General features: G+C 44.8%; 1 long non-coding RNA gene across 1 annotated transcript in view; it reads right to left on the bottom strand.

Annotated features, from left to right (window-relative positions):
* Nucleotides 1-12,411, bottom strand: part of LOC146809740 (uncharacterized) — an 83,594-nt gene extending 71,183 nt beyond the window's left edge. The window contains exon 1 of the long non-coding RNA XR_014965585.1: nt 12,362-12,411. This is a non-coding gene — a long non-coding RNA (uncharacterized LOC146809740). The remainder of the gene's footprint in view (nt 1-12,361) is intronic.
* Between the last annotated feature and the right edge of the window lie 2,583 nt (nt 12,412-14,994).

Genomic DNA, 14,994 nt, shown 5'->3' with positions numbered 1-14,994 from the left:
AAATAAGGAAAAGTTCAAAAAGTTTACATTTTGTAATTAAATGTGAGAAATTTTTTCCCTGAAAACGAAAGCAAACTATGGATTTGACATTGTTCAGTAAGCTTTTTATGCAGTTCTGTGATTGCGGCTGAAAGTAAGTGTAGGGCTCTCTGCTGAATAGCATAGGACAAAGAATTCCTTGAAAACAGGGAGTATGGAAGCTTCCCGATACTTACTTCTTCTCATCTGTTCTAATATCTGAAGAAAAACTAAATATCTGACCACCTCCTCCCATCTCCCATCCGACATTATTCTTCTTCTACTCCGAAGGGCAGAAACAAATGCACAAATCAGACGTGAAGTAGTACCGTTCCAAATGATCTGTCTGGAGTTAGGTGTAACCGTCTGGTATTTTTAAAGCTGTACGGTATTTTTAAAGTTGTATGGTATTTTTACAGTATGGATTACACACCTCCCGGGACTTTATAGAATGCAGAGGGGTACGCAGCAGGGGTGCCCACTCTCGCTAATGCTGTTCACCCTAGCGATAAAAGTTTTGGTGGAATGGGAGCGGACTGATGTGCAAATTCGGGGCTGGCAGGGGGGTAACGGATGGGAAGAGATAGTGGCTCCTTTTGGGGTTCAGTTGGTGAGTTACACCGACGACACCCAGCTGGTGTTCTCTTTGAATCAGGCTGCACATTCTTCTTTGAATTTGTGTAACTGCCTAGAAGCCGTCGCAAGCTGGATGGATCAGTCCCATCTCAGGCTGAATGGTGGAAAGACAGAGTTGATGTTGTTGGGACGACAGGCTATATTTGACAACTCTGCTTCCTGGCCCTCCTGAATGGGTCCTGGCCCCATCCCTAAGTCTGAAATGAAAAGCCTGGGGTTCTGGCTCGATGTAGAACTGTTGTTTAGAACTCAGGCTAGAAAAACAGCTGCCACCTGTTTTGGGCTCCTGAAATCCACGCGTAAAATCCTTCCACAATTGCCGGAAAAAGCAAGAAAAATCTTAATACAGTCATTGATTCTATCCAGGATAGATTATGGGAATGCAATCTATTTAGGAGCCCCGGTCTCCGCGATTAAACAACTTCAGGTTGTTCAGTATTCGGCGGCAAGGCTACTTACGGGCACCAGTCACCGCTTATCAGCCAGACCCGCATTAAAAACCCTCCACTGGCTTCCGGTGAAAGAGCGGGTCCATTTTAAGTCGTTGTGTATGGCACATAAAATCATCCACGGGAAAGGTCCTCCCATCTTAGAAAACATGGTAATGCCCTACAAGCCCTCTCTAAATATTCGCTCTAACGACCAGAATCTTGCAGTGACTCCAAGAATCAATAGATCCCACTCCGGTGGCCGTCTTTTTTCACTGAATGTATCCAAATTGTGGAATTCTCTTCCTTTATCTTTTCGCCAAGAGCCCAGTCTTCTGGTGTTCCGGAAGAAGCTAAAAACATGGCTCTTCCCGAGAAATTAGAGATCTCAGATTAGCTAATGGTCCCTCTATTATCCTCTGGTTATCTTTCCTGAGCGCTGGGATGCTTTCGAGTAGCCATGCGCTATATAAGAGCCTTTTCAATTCAATTCAATTCAAGAGCGCATATCACTATACACTGATGATATTTTGCTATACCTGATGGACACGGCCCAGACATTGGGCAGACTGCGAGATGTGTTCCACATTTTCGGAAATCACTTCGGTTTCACCATAAACTAGGACAAATCCCTATTCTTCCTGATAGAACTGGGAACAGGAGGAGCTACCCGCACTGCCAATGAGAGTGGAGCCCAGCAGATTTAAATATCTTGGGATCGAGATCACCAAAACTCCAGACGCGCATTATGAGGCAAATCTACATTCCCTGTTAAGAGGGCTGGAGCAGGATGTGCAGCACTGCAGTCACTCCTGCTTTTGCTGCTTGGGAAAACAGCATTGTTTAAGATGGTGGCACTCCCTAGGCTGCCGTATATCCTCTAGAACAGTCCCTACAAGGTCCCAGACACCTTGTTTACCAGGGCGTATGCGCTTGTGAGGATACAGCTTTGGGCAGGGGGGCAACCCTGCTTAGCTAGAAGGGTTCTTCAGAGATCCAAACATGAGAGATGCATCGCCCTGCCATGCGTCTGGAAGTACTATGAGGCGGTGCAGATGAGTGTAGTTAATGACTGGGAGTACGTGGATTGGGAGGACAGGCGTATCACCAGGACAGTTTGGGTATGGGTGAGATAAGCATCATGCATGCTAAAAGGGGGCAGGCTGCTGCCGGGAGCGAGTCTGGCCACTGGAACAATAGTAGATATCTGGAAGAGGTTGACCAGAGAAATGGAGTGGGGTAAAGGATGACCCCGAAAACACGGCTATGTGAGGGATCCCGTTTGCACCCCATGGTGGCTCTGAAGTGTTTTCAGGGCTGGGACGACATTCGTCATTCCACGTTGACGGATGTGTGAGATGCGAATGGAGTGGTGCCCTTTGCATTTTTGCAGAAAGAATATTAGATGTCAGAGTCACAGTGGCTGCAATTTGGTCAGTTATGCAACGCCCTTAGCGAATGTGTATCACTGGAGGAGGAAACAAAGAAAGATGCCCCACTGGAAGGGAGGCTGCTGGATGGGCACTTGGATAAGAAACTGATCTCAATGACATATAGCACTGTAATGCGAAACACACAACCCCCTCTGTTGAAAATGCAGGAAACATGTAAACAAGATCTGGTGGAATTCAATTAGGATGATTGGTGGGGGACTTTGGGGTTTCCGGTGGAGGTGGCCATAAAGGTGAGTTTTCACCTAATCCAGATTAGAATCCTGCACCAGCCCTAATACACACAAACGCTGCTCCATAGGACATGCAGAGTGGGAGATGAGCACTGCCTCAGAGGCTGTGGACTGAGGGCACACTACTACACACACTCTGGAGTTGCCCCGCTAGCGGGACTTCTGGGAGGCTGTGGGGAGATCCCTAGAGGAGGCAGCGGAGCTGCCTTTGGATTTACAACTCCGGCTGGCACTCTTGGGTATATGGAGTCCAACAGATCTATTCTGAAATCAGAAAATTCTAGTAAAATGCATGGTGGCGAAACTTAACATTGCTCAGAGGTGGGGTTCTGGGATCCCCCCCCCGCATCAAGACTGGGAGACAGAAATTGAACACTATAAACTTGTGGAGCGGAACGTCTAAAAGGGACAGGGTTGTTGTAAATATGTTTACAAAATCTGAGGCGGTTGCGTTGCGGGAGCTGACTAAGAGTTTAGATGCGACAGGTACCCGCACCTCGGTTATGTGTTGGAAGAGTGGGAGCTGAATATATAAACAGCGTTACATGTGCCAGAACTAGGGGTGCTGGGGAGGTGAAGAGGCTGGTTATGATTGGTTGCTGTTTCTGCATAAGCTGTTATGTATAAAACAATAAACAAATATATATTTTTTTTTTAAAGAGTGAAGAACTGAAGCAGTTGTAAACGTTAAAAAACCACCAGCAAACAAAGAGTCAGGGATTGCAACAAATACAAATCAGAACAAATATTATGATGGACAACTTCATTTCCTGAACACACCTCGGTTACAGGGCATGTATGGCAACATCAGTCAATCCTGGCCTTTTATCCAACAGCTCTTTGCTCTTTCCGTCTTGGAAGATCACGTTTCGAATTGGAAATGTGGCCTCCAAGTCTCAGAAAGTAGGCGCTTGGGGGCAAAAATCACGGACGGCCTGATGACATCACACATGACATAGGGCCCTAGAGGCTATGAACATATCAATCAAATGTGAGCACAAGACTATAAAGGAGAGGAGGTTCAGACACAGTGTTTCTGTGTCCTTGTCACATCCTGTGTACTTATCCACCATGGTTCCCCAAAACAGACGTACCCAGGTGTAAATAAATTTCCCCTGACAAACCCAATAATTCAACACAGCTAACTGGTCACAGAGACCAATCAAAACTAAGCACAGGCTGGCAAATCCCCAACAACACAGCTTCAATGATATTCAGGTGTGTCTACTGGCTTTAGAAGACCTTTCTTGGTTTTTATTTCTACCTGGTTTTGTGAGCTTTGCAATTGTGCACTGTTTTTTGGTCAGAAAACATCCATCCGGTTTCAACACAAAGGGCCTCATTATGAGCGATGGTCAATTTTGTTATGTGTGATAACTGCTATTACCGCGCATATTGCAATGAAGGCCTTTGTGATAACTAGTAGAAGGTCAAACCTGCAGATATGTTTGGGGGGAAAATGCCAACGATTGACCGGACTCTGCAGATTTTGATGTGGTAGCACCCAAATCTGCATGTTATTCCCCAAAACAAGTAATCATTGATATCTATCACACCAAATTAATTCTGACTCAGCGGAGTCGCATTTTATCAGGTGCAATAAATATCACACCATTTACCAGGCAGCTGGGAATGAGGGCTAATATGTATTCAGAAATATAAATGACATTTAGAAGGGTGCATCTGAAACTGAAGTTAGTAGAGGAATCTTCTAGAGGTGGACGAGCCATTAAAGGCTTGAGCCAGGCTTGGGCGAAATGCCTGGCTCTGGCTCAGCTCGATGTCCTTTTGGAGCTACCTGGTACTAGGGACAAATGCAAGCTGAGCTTTCTTGTGGCTTCTGCTTCCAGTGCTCTAACCTCATGCGCCAAGAAAAGGAAGCATTAACCTTTGATTAAAAGCAGAACCGAATAAAAGATACCCACTTAGTGACTGAATTCCACAATGAAATAAAACGCATTGAATCAATCCTGGCTTCCCTACTTGACCAAAGTGTGTGATCCTAGGCACATTTTTGATGTTGCTTTTTTCTTCCTCATCACATATGAGAGCACCTGTTAATTGATGAGTTGAGGATGGGCACTATACAAAAGCCTCTCTTGTGCTCGATTTAATGGGCTATAATGTTGCCCTATGCATAGTATGAACCTATGCCACATGAGGTTTTCATCACAACTGACTTGTCCCTTAGTTCGCTAATGGCATTGTTGTCATGGGTGAGGGGATGAATGTTTTTAAGTTCGTATCAAAAAAACAATCACTTTCAATAAATGCTTTTAACTGCAGTGATACGATCTGAAGTACTAACTAAGGTGAACCAATTCTGCATGTGAAAGAAATACACATTTTTGAACTTTGAAGAAACCTTATCATATTCTAACATGATGCTTGTTGCATGATTTGGCCGTGCCCATGCCAGGGCCAAGAGAAGCCCCTGGATTGGTTGGGGATCGGCTTACCCATTTAATTTTTTGGCTCGCCCAGCTCTAGACCAGTCTGTGAAACCCTTAGGGTGTCCGGTAGCGGCCTTGTACTCACATTACAGGGGCCCAGAGTGCTTCCCCATAGCGAACAGACACTAAAATAATTACAGTGTTATTATGCTGTTTACACATCAGAAGAGAAATTAATTATTTTAGTAAACCAATTCTGTCTTTTCAGAAAAAAATGTCAGTATTTCATTGCAATATGAAATCCATGACTTCCACTTAGGGACCATTTTAAAATGCCACTAGATACTGCTGGAGTTAAATGATTTAATGCTGGCCTATTTATCAGGTTTACAAACTGGCGTTGTTTGGATTCACTTACCTGCCTGTACTATGTTCAGGGCGATGCGGGTTTCCTGCTTCGAGCATGTGCATGTCCCAATCACAGCTTACGGGGAGGGGGGACAAGATGCGGGCATTAGATGTGCCAGCGCAGGGCCAGCCCTGGTCGGCCCCTGCGTAACCGCATAGCTGTTCCGTCCGATGGGAGTTGAGAAGTTTGGGAAGAGGCCGCAGCTAGCGTCCCCGCAGTTGCGCACTGCTGCCTGACAGAGGGTGTGGCACCGGGGGGGGGGGGCTTTCCATGAAGGCGCAGAAAGACTTTATGAGGATAGACTGCGTGCACCTCCGTTTGCACGGCTACTTCAACAGCTCTCGCCTAAAAACCGAGGTTAATGGAAATTAAAAAGAAATTGCTGTGCTTACTTTAAATGTAAATACCACCGTTGAGTTAATAACACGAGGGCTTCGGAAGTAGGGGCCCACTGAATAATGGGGTGGCCTAGCCCCGCTCGCCTCCCCCAGGCCCCCTGCCCCCATGTAGCTACGGCCATGGGAATTACTTCCTGCCTCTGATCCTTAAAGCCTGTATTCTGCTGTTTTAATATTTACTGTTGCCTTTTCCTTTTTTTAATTCTAAAGCATGCTAATATCCTATAGTGCAGCAGCGTTATACAAAACCACTAGGTAAGCAAAGGACATGAACAGTGCCAATACCAAACAGTGAGATGTACAATTGGCCCAAACCAAATTTCCATCCCAATTTAAACAAATCATCAATGAATCTACATGGCTTCAGCATACCTCCGCTTATGCACAGAAGGCCATATACTAAAATCCCATCGAAGAGGCAGTATGAAGGTCCCTGGCAAAAAAACGGGGCAACACCACAACAATGATGGGCAAACGTAATGAATAACTTTACAAACCTGTTTCTGCGTCACTGATACATCATGCTTAATATATGAAATGGAGAAAGTGACATTAACCTGAATGATCGCTGAACTGATTATTTGAAATTGACTTACAAACAAACAATACAATTCATTGTGTATAGCTGGTTGTAACCGATAATGAACTGGTTACAACAAGGTACGATAAGCAAACTGCTAGGAATACGGAATTACGGGCCTGATGTGCTAATTACTGCTCCCAAAATATTGGTCGCAATTTCTATTCTAACCAGTAATTTTGTGACCAGTAAAGAATTTTAAGAACCAATCTATGTACTAAAGGGTCAGTTTTTAACATTTCTAATTGGAGTGGGTCACAATCCTACCCACCTAATAAAAATTAATGAAGTAAGTGTTAAATTACGACTCAATATGATTGGAAGCCATCACTAGATCGGTGCCCATCTGGGACAGCAGACCACTATGTCTGTGATTGCTTTTAAATTAGGCAAACTTTTTTTACTTACACCACAATTTGCTTAAAGGAAACAGGGCTGTGTTAAAAAAAATTAAGAGTTGACAGTTGGACCTTGGACCAGTGCTTATTGTTCAAGACATATTTTTTACATTAGCATTTTAACGGTTGCAAATGCCAAATTGGATCCACTGCAAACGGTACAAATCTTAGTACATGTGGCCCGTATGTTTGAAAAAGGCATCAATGATCCATAAAATTAAATTCCCCAATAGAGGAATTACAAATGATTGGAGGAGTATCAGAATAATAAATAGATCCTAATAGAAAGGTTTACACAAAAGCATTCTCTTAAACTTATAGAGAAATCCAAATAAAAAAAAGATCTAATATAGAAACAAGACCTATTCACTGCCTCAAGGAGACAAGACTATAACGAACTCAGATATACAGGTACAGTTCCAGGTGTCACAAATAGGATCAGTAATCAATACAATCATCATCATCAAATCTTTATTTCTGTAGAAATCGCCATAAAAGACACAGAATCAAAGAATGAATTACGTATATGTCAATATACATCAAAAGATGCACTTCAATAATAAAAGTTGTACAATTTTAAAAGGCAGCATTAAATATAAAAACTCGCGAGGATAAAACTAGACATAACATTAAACTACGGGAGGTATGTACATCTAATTGTCCCGATAAATGCAAACCATCCCGATGCTATAATATAGGCAGACTTGCAGATACATTTCCTACTTAAGCCAAGTTCTGGTGTAATCAATAAATACCAGGTCATTCAGGGAATGAATAAAGGGCTATTGGATCCTATGAGGCATGTCTCCTAAAAGACAATATAGGAGATCAAGGAAGCGAAATGACATATTTTGGAGGCGCTGTATGAAAGTGAGAGAACAAATGCCTTCTGTCTACATCCGAACGTTGTACATATGCATTCAAATTAAGTAAAATTTGTCAATCAATTTGTTGCAAGAAAACTCAAAAGGAAAATGTAATGAATACATTTATAAACGTAAACACTTATGCAGTATGCACTTTATAATGAGTGTGTTACCTGAGATATATAGGGAGTGCTATGCATACACCACTAAAAGTGACAGTAGCCTAGCACATTAAACCAATAAGAAATAAGGGGAACGGATGCCATTGACCTATCTATGAGGATCAGAATATTAGCAATCTCAGAATAATAGGTTGCTTTATAATTATGCATGTGGATACATCTACGACAGGTGGAAAATGCGAGAAAAACCTAAAGCAAATGGAGGTTAAGAATATCCGTAGACTAGAAATGAAGATTAATGGGAAAGAATAAGGAGGGTGTCAATAACTCAGGTAATATAAACAGAGGAGAATTTTAAAAACATGGAAAGATGGACCCGATTCACAAAAAAAAGGATGCCATGCAGGCATCCGCACACACCTAGTATCTGCCTTGTTTGCCATATTTCTTTTATTCACAGTGCCAGTTCCACCTTCCAATCAATTCACTTTCAAGCACCTGAAACATCAATCAAGTTGTACTTGTATAGCGTGGCTTATCATCGGAAAGGGTATACAGGTGCTGTGCTGCAGGAACCAGTCGAAAAGCCAGGTCTTGAGTCCCTTCCTGAAGTGGGTCAATGAGAGTGAGGTGTGAATGTGAAAGGGAAGGGGGTTCCAGGATTTGGTGGTGAGGTGGGAGAAGGAGCATCCTCTGGAGAGGCAGTGGCAGATCTGTGGTATATGTGCGGGGGCGTAATGTGCAGAGCGGAGATTCCTGGGAGGTCAGTGGGAATGCAGGCGGTGGTTCTTGTAGGCAGGTCCTTGGTTGTGGAGGGCTTTATAGGCATGGATCAGAAGCATGAAATGGCAACTCTTCTGGACAGGGAGCCAGTTGAGGTCATTTAGGTGCTGGGTGGTGTAGGTCCTCTCGGGCAGGTTGAGGATCAGTCTAGCAGCTGCGTTTTGGATCATGTGGAGACTTTTCATCAGTTTGTTGGTGGTGCCTTAGAGTGTGTTGCCGTAGTGCAGCCGGCTGGTGATGAGGGCTTGTGTCACGTTATCCTGGTGCTGATGGGGAGGCACTTGAAGATTTTGCAGAGCATGCAGAGCTTGTGGAAGCAGGCTGAGGAGACAGGGTTGACCTGATGTTTCATGGAGATGCACAGGTTGTAGGTGTGGCCTTTTGGAGTAGGGATGGTTCTGAGTTCTGATGGCCATCAGGAGTCATTCCAGAGGGCAAAGTGTCTGGTTTTCTCCATGTTGAGCTTTAGGCAATTGTTCTTCATCCAGGCTGAGATGCTCTTGATACAGTTGTGGAAGATGGCCTTCATTGAGGTGGGGTCTGTTCAGAGCGAGAGGATGAGCTGGGTGGCGTAGCAGATGTTGTTGATATGCAATCTGACGATGTCTGCAAGTGGTGTCATGTAGATGTTGAAGAGGGTTGGACAAAGGGATGAGCTTTGAAGGACGCCACAGATGGTGTGCTTGGGTTGTGAGGTGAAGTGAGGGAGGCAGACTCTCTGGGTACGCCCCGTGAGAAAGGATGCCATCCATCTGAGTGTCTGGTATGTGATTCTGATCAGGTGTAGTTGATCAATGAGTGTATGGTTGGAGACGGTGCTAGCAGGATCAAGGTGGCTGATTCTCCTCTGTCGAGTAGGGTGCGCATGGCATCTGTTGCAGCGATCAGGGCTGCCTAGGTGCTGTTGTTGGCTCTGAAACCTGATTGGGAAGTGTCCAGCAGGTTGTTTCTCTCAGGGGTTCAGTGAGTTGGAGGAACGACAGCAGTAAGATGGGATAATAGTTCTGGAGCTTGCTGGGGTCTGCAGAGGGTTTCTTGAGGAGGAGTTTCACCTCAGCGTGTTTCCAGGTGTTGGGAAAGGTGGTTGTGGTTATGGAGGTGTTGAGGATCATGGTGAGCTGGTGGCTGATGTTGTCTCTTCCGAGGTTGAAAAGTCAGTGGGAGTATGGTTTGGTGGAGGCTTCCGAGTGGATGTAGTTCATTAAAGTGGTTGTGTTTGGTGTGCTGGGTTGTTTCCATGCGGTGAGTGGTTGGTCGGCGGTGGTGGTCAATGGGATGCCAAGGAAGTCAGTAAGTTGGGGGTCGACGTTTCTGTAGATGGTTGCTATCTTGTTGCGGGAGTGGTCTTGACAGAGTTGCAGAGTTCTTGTGGCAGTAGATCCCTTGGAATCCATCCCCTAAAGCCCAGGAACATGCTGAACCTGTACTGAGGTAAGAACACATGGTTCGGGGAAACTCCTTAAACCTGAGTTATCCACACCTAAAGTTTGCCTGATGTCAATGGCAGTGAAGTAAAGTACAATAGGTTTTATCTCCCAACCCACACTTAACTCTATCTTGCCCATTGCTGCCTCACACAGGTATTTTGCAACTCACATCAGCGCTCTGTAGTGGCCAAACGGTTATTATAGCCTGACCATAGCTGATCTGTAACTAGTGGGTTTTACTTAATAAAAATCGATTTATGCCATTGGGATGATGGAGGAAAACCTAGTGCATTTAGAAAATATACAAGCCAACACCCATACTTCAGGCCTAAAGAGGCTGCGTTACATAAACAAAAACCAGTCTTTGAGGCTAAAGTAGACGCATTACACAAACCAACATCAATCTTTAGGTATAGAAAAGGCACAGTGTGCTATCCTCCCAGAGATTTCAAACACAAACCAATAGTAGTCTTCAAGCCTTCAGGAGCCAAATTACACCAGCCAACAACAATCTTTACGCTAAAAGAAGCCACATTACAGAATCCGCAACACAATCTTTAGGCCAACAGAAGCCACATTACACTATCTCACCAGAGATTATATACACAAGCCAACAGCAACCTTTCGGCTTTCAGAAACTGATTTATGTAAACAACACCATCCCACACATAGAAGGTGCGTCAGCTGTTGTCATGCAGTGTTAATTGTCCTGTAGGGGGTGCGGGTTTCTATTACAGAAGGACACACAAGGTCTCTTGTGTAATATAGAGCATATTGAATCAGGGTAATAATAATGTGTAATTGATGGAATCCTCCCTTCACCCTCGTGCATCCATTATGAGCCAACAAACCTCCTAATAACCCGCTGGGAGGTTAGCATGGATGCCCCCCAGAAGGCACCTGCCACCTCTGGGGTGACGTTACTGATTGTTGATCCCCTTTGCACCTTAGGGGTGGGGTGGCTTCTCTTCTCTCGCGTGAATGGAGTCATGGCCTACCCTCGTGGGGGCATTCACCCATCATTAAACAACTAGGAGGCTGGCAAGACACTGTATGAGACTGGCAGGCAACTGCACCCCTTGCCACGGCGTACTGCACTTGGTCATGCATATGCCAGGCGCATCTAGCATAAGCGCAGCAGGTGCGGTGGCACAGGGGTCAGGGGGTGCGAGGAGCACACGGAATTCTAATTTTGGCTATCTCTCAGTACCCAATATTTGGGCAGGCGACCCATTGACCTTGCGTGCTCTAAGGGCCATGGCACCCTTGCCACTGGGCCTTCACGTGCACACACTCCCAGGCGTGTGCAGGAAGCGGGGTGGTACTTTCATAATCCAGCGCAGGGCACCTGGCTTTACTCAGTACTGTGATTTTATGTATAGCCAAGACGTGCACCTGATTTACATAATGCTACCCGGAAGAGATAGCGGGGAGGTAAATGGAAAGGCTAAGGTGTGGAATCCTGTGTGCAGATGTCAGACAGCTAGCTAGACTCGCTGAACGGCAAGTACATACATACATACATGATGGAAAAACGTATGACGATGAATGAATAGTTGACAAACATTCTGGAGCGGTGGGAAGACACAAAGCAGAAAGGCACACACACATTTAGACAGGCAGATAGACAGGCAGATAGATAGATAGATAGATAGATAGATAGATAGATAGATAGATAGATAGATAGATAGATAGATAGATAGATAGATAGATAGATAGATAGATAGATAGATAGATAGATAGATAGATAGATAGATAGATAGATAGATAGATAGATAGATAGATAGATAGATAGATAGATAGATAGATAGATAGATAGATAGATAGATAGATAGATAGATGTGTTTTGGTCTGCTATATGCGTGTAAATAGAGCGAGAGAGAGGTGAGATAAATGGCAAGCTAGACACAGACACATTTTTCTCTTTCTCTTGCAATATTTCGGATCTTGAAAATAATATCTGCTGTGCCGACATGCTTTAAACCTCGACAAAAAACAGCTCGCTCTCGTCGGCGGCATAAACGGAGCGAGCGATCTGCCTAATTTTCCCCTGAACCCTCTAGGAGCTTGCAGCCCGGCTGCGGCCCCTTCTCCGGGCATCTGTCAGCAGCTGCAATGGAGCCCGGGCTCCCTGCAGCATCCCTCCCCTGCCTGCATGCACGGGCTGCACCCCCGCCCCCCGCAGCCGGCCTCCCCCTCCACACACCCATTGATTTTACCTCTCTCTCCCTCCGGCTGCAGCAGGTTGCCCTCTCTCAGGCTGGGGCTGTGTGCATTTCTCTGAAGGGAGGGGGGAGGGGGTGACGAGGAAAGGGGGGTCAGGAGAGGAGGAAGCGGAGAGGAGGAGGTGAGGGTGCCACAATTTCAACATTCCCTTCAGAAACACTGACCATGTTTATGGCTGCACACTGGATTTCAGGGCAAGAGACCCACCGCACGTCCGTGCTACACACGGCTGGCTTCTTTCGGGAGGAGGGCTGCGTCCGTGGTCATTAACCAGCAACAATTGGTTAATTAAGGATTGTTAGATCGCCTCAAGTCCTGGTCGTTCCTTTTGCAAATTATTGCTACCAGGTGTGTTGTCTAGTCGGCACCGTTCAAGTAAAGCATATAAATGATGTCACTCCCAAAAGGCGCTGAAGTGATAAATTAAACCCAAACTGGATAATATGGGCATGCAACAAAGTTAGGTAATCTGTGCAGTAAGCTGAGCTGTCACTGCACACACCAACTCACACTTTACAGAGGTGTCCATGGGCATGTTTACAGAGCCTGTGGAAGCTACTGCAGTTTGGGGAAGTATACTCAAAACATCAAGTTGTGGGGCATGAACTCCTGTAATCGAGAGGCAAGTGCACCACACAGTGTGCTGTTCCCCCATCTTAACTGTGACATTTGCAGGAACACATTTATGTTGAGAAAAGTCAAAATAAAAATACTTGAAGGCAACGTGGATCTACTCACACCTGACATTTGACTTATAAAGAGATCCTGGTTGTTCCATGCCCAGAGGCCGTTAACTCATCCACAAAGGATGTCACATTCGAGACAGCTTCAGACAGCAGCCTCTGGCTGTCCGATCCACCTGAGGACATCTCAAGCTGAGGCCATGTCTCATCAGTGTAGCCCACCTTGTACTGTCTCTTGCCCTTTATACTTGCAGGATTGCAAGTACCAGGAACATTGCTTGCGATGACTTGGGATTTCCAGCACTACAATGCACATGGCTTCCCAGCTAGGTTTGCACTATATAAATACCATCAGATGCATAAGATACCACGTGTGCATGCACGTTTCCGGCCACAAAAAGATCTTTTCTATTGTTCCCCTATACCTGAAAGGTCTTTACGGGTGATCAAAGCAATTGTGCTGTCAGGAACATATTTCAAATTGAAATTGATTTAGTCACCCTCATGAGTAGATGCCACCTGGCGTGCATGTGCTAAGCCATGGACATTCAATTGAGCATCAAGCCTGATGGGAATATGAAGAGCCTCGCCTAAACTTCCATTCTGGTCTCAAGGTAGTGGCATGCGGGTTGTCCATGAACTGTGTCAAACGTAGCTCAGATACAACAGAGGTTACGGCGCTATGTGGATCACCTTCCTTGTGGACATCCAGCTGGTGACCGATGCCAATGCCCCTCCCTCAATCCCAGTGAAGAATCTTAGTGTTCTGTTAGACAATTATTTCTCTTTTAAAATTGCGTCTTCAATCTTAAATTGTAAAGGAAAATGTTGTCTTTCCTCTCGAAAGAGATGCACCATCCTGTCATTCAAGGAGTCGTGAGTTCTAGAACTGATCATGCAAACACCGTCATCGCGGTCTTCTCTCGGGTACCACTCATCAACTTCAACTGTGCAGAAAGCGGCAGTGTGCTTGATTCTCAAACTGCCCCCTCATTCATCCTTGTTGGATCGTCCTATAACCTGACATTGTGTCCCAATCCACAATTGGACACTCTTCAAAGGCTTTGCATTTGCTCTAAAGGCCTTCTGAACATCCAGCAACAAGCTCTCTATGCAGGCTGCTGCATGTGCACTGTGATCCACTGCTGCCTTTCTACCAAAGGTGCCTAAGAGCAGAAAATCCAGTCACGCGGTCAGGATGTTTGCCCACCGGGCAGCAAAAGACTGGAATTCTCTCTCTATGGACTTGAGATGATTAACTTCTTAGAATTTTGGAGGAAATTAAAAGCCTGGCTTTTAAAACTACAACTTTGATTTTGCCTTGCATATATCTTAGCCCCAGGACACCCTACTGAACGGTGCTCTCTACACATATACTAAGTAAATCTATAAATAAATAAGATTCTGAGGACAGATCATAGGTGGTACATGTGTTGACCATGTGCATACCTGGATGCAAGACAAATGGCTTTGACTTTCTCTTTTCAAATAAAAATAGGGTAGGTAGCATACTTCTGTTTTGGAGTCTTGATGTGAAATCAGCGTTTATTCTGGGAGTAATATTTCACTGGCCCTTGTACTTGTTCCCACAAACTAAAACAGCAGTTAAGTCAGCTTGCTTACTTCTCCAATAAATCTAATGGACAGATTTACATAACTTTTTTGTGGTTGATAACACAAAAAAGTTTTTTGCAATGTACAAAAACCATTGAAAATTTACGGACTCCCAAGTTAGGGGTAACTTATTCCCAAAAGGGAAAAGGTCCCCTATGTAAATTGGAGTTGATAAAGCTGGGTTCTTATCTTATCGTATCTTACCATCCCTAAGAATCCTCAGGTCGACTGGACCTTTTTACCTGCTGAATAGTGTGAAGGGAAGAAAATCCAATTTCTCAATATAGCCAATTAAACTTCAACTTATACTCCAAAAAGCACTGACTCCG

Source organism: Triturus cristatus, chromosome 7 (genome assembly GCF_964204655.1).
Source record: "Triturus cristatus chromosome 7, aTriCri1.1, whole genome shotgun sequence".
NCBI classification, from domain to species: Eukaryota; Metazoa; Chordata; class Amphibia; order Caudata; family Salamandridae; genus Triturus; species Triturus cristatus.
This window is presented reverse-complemented; position numbering and strand designations above follow the sequence as displayed.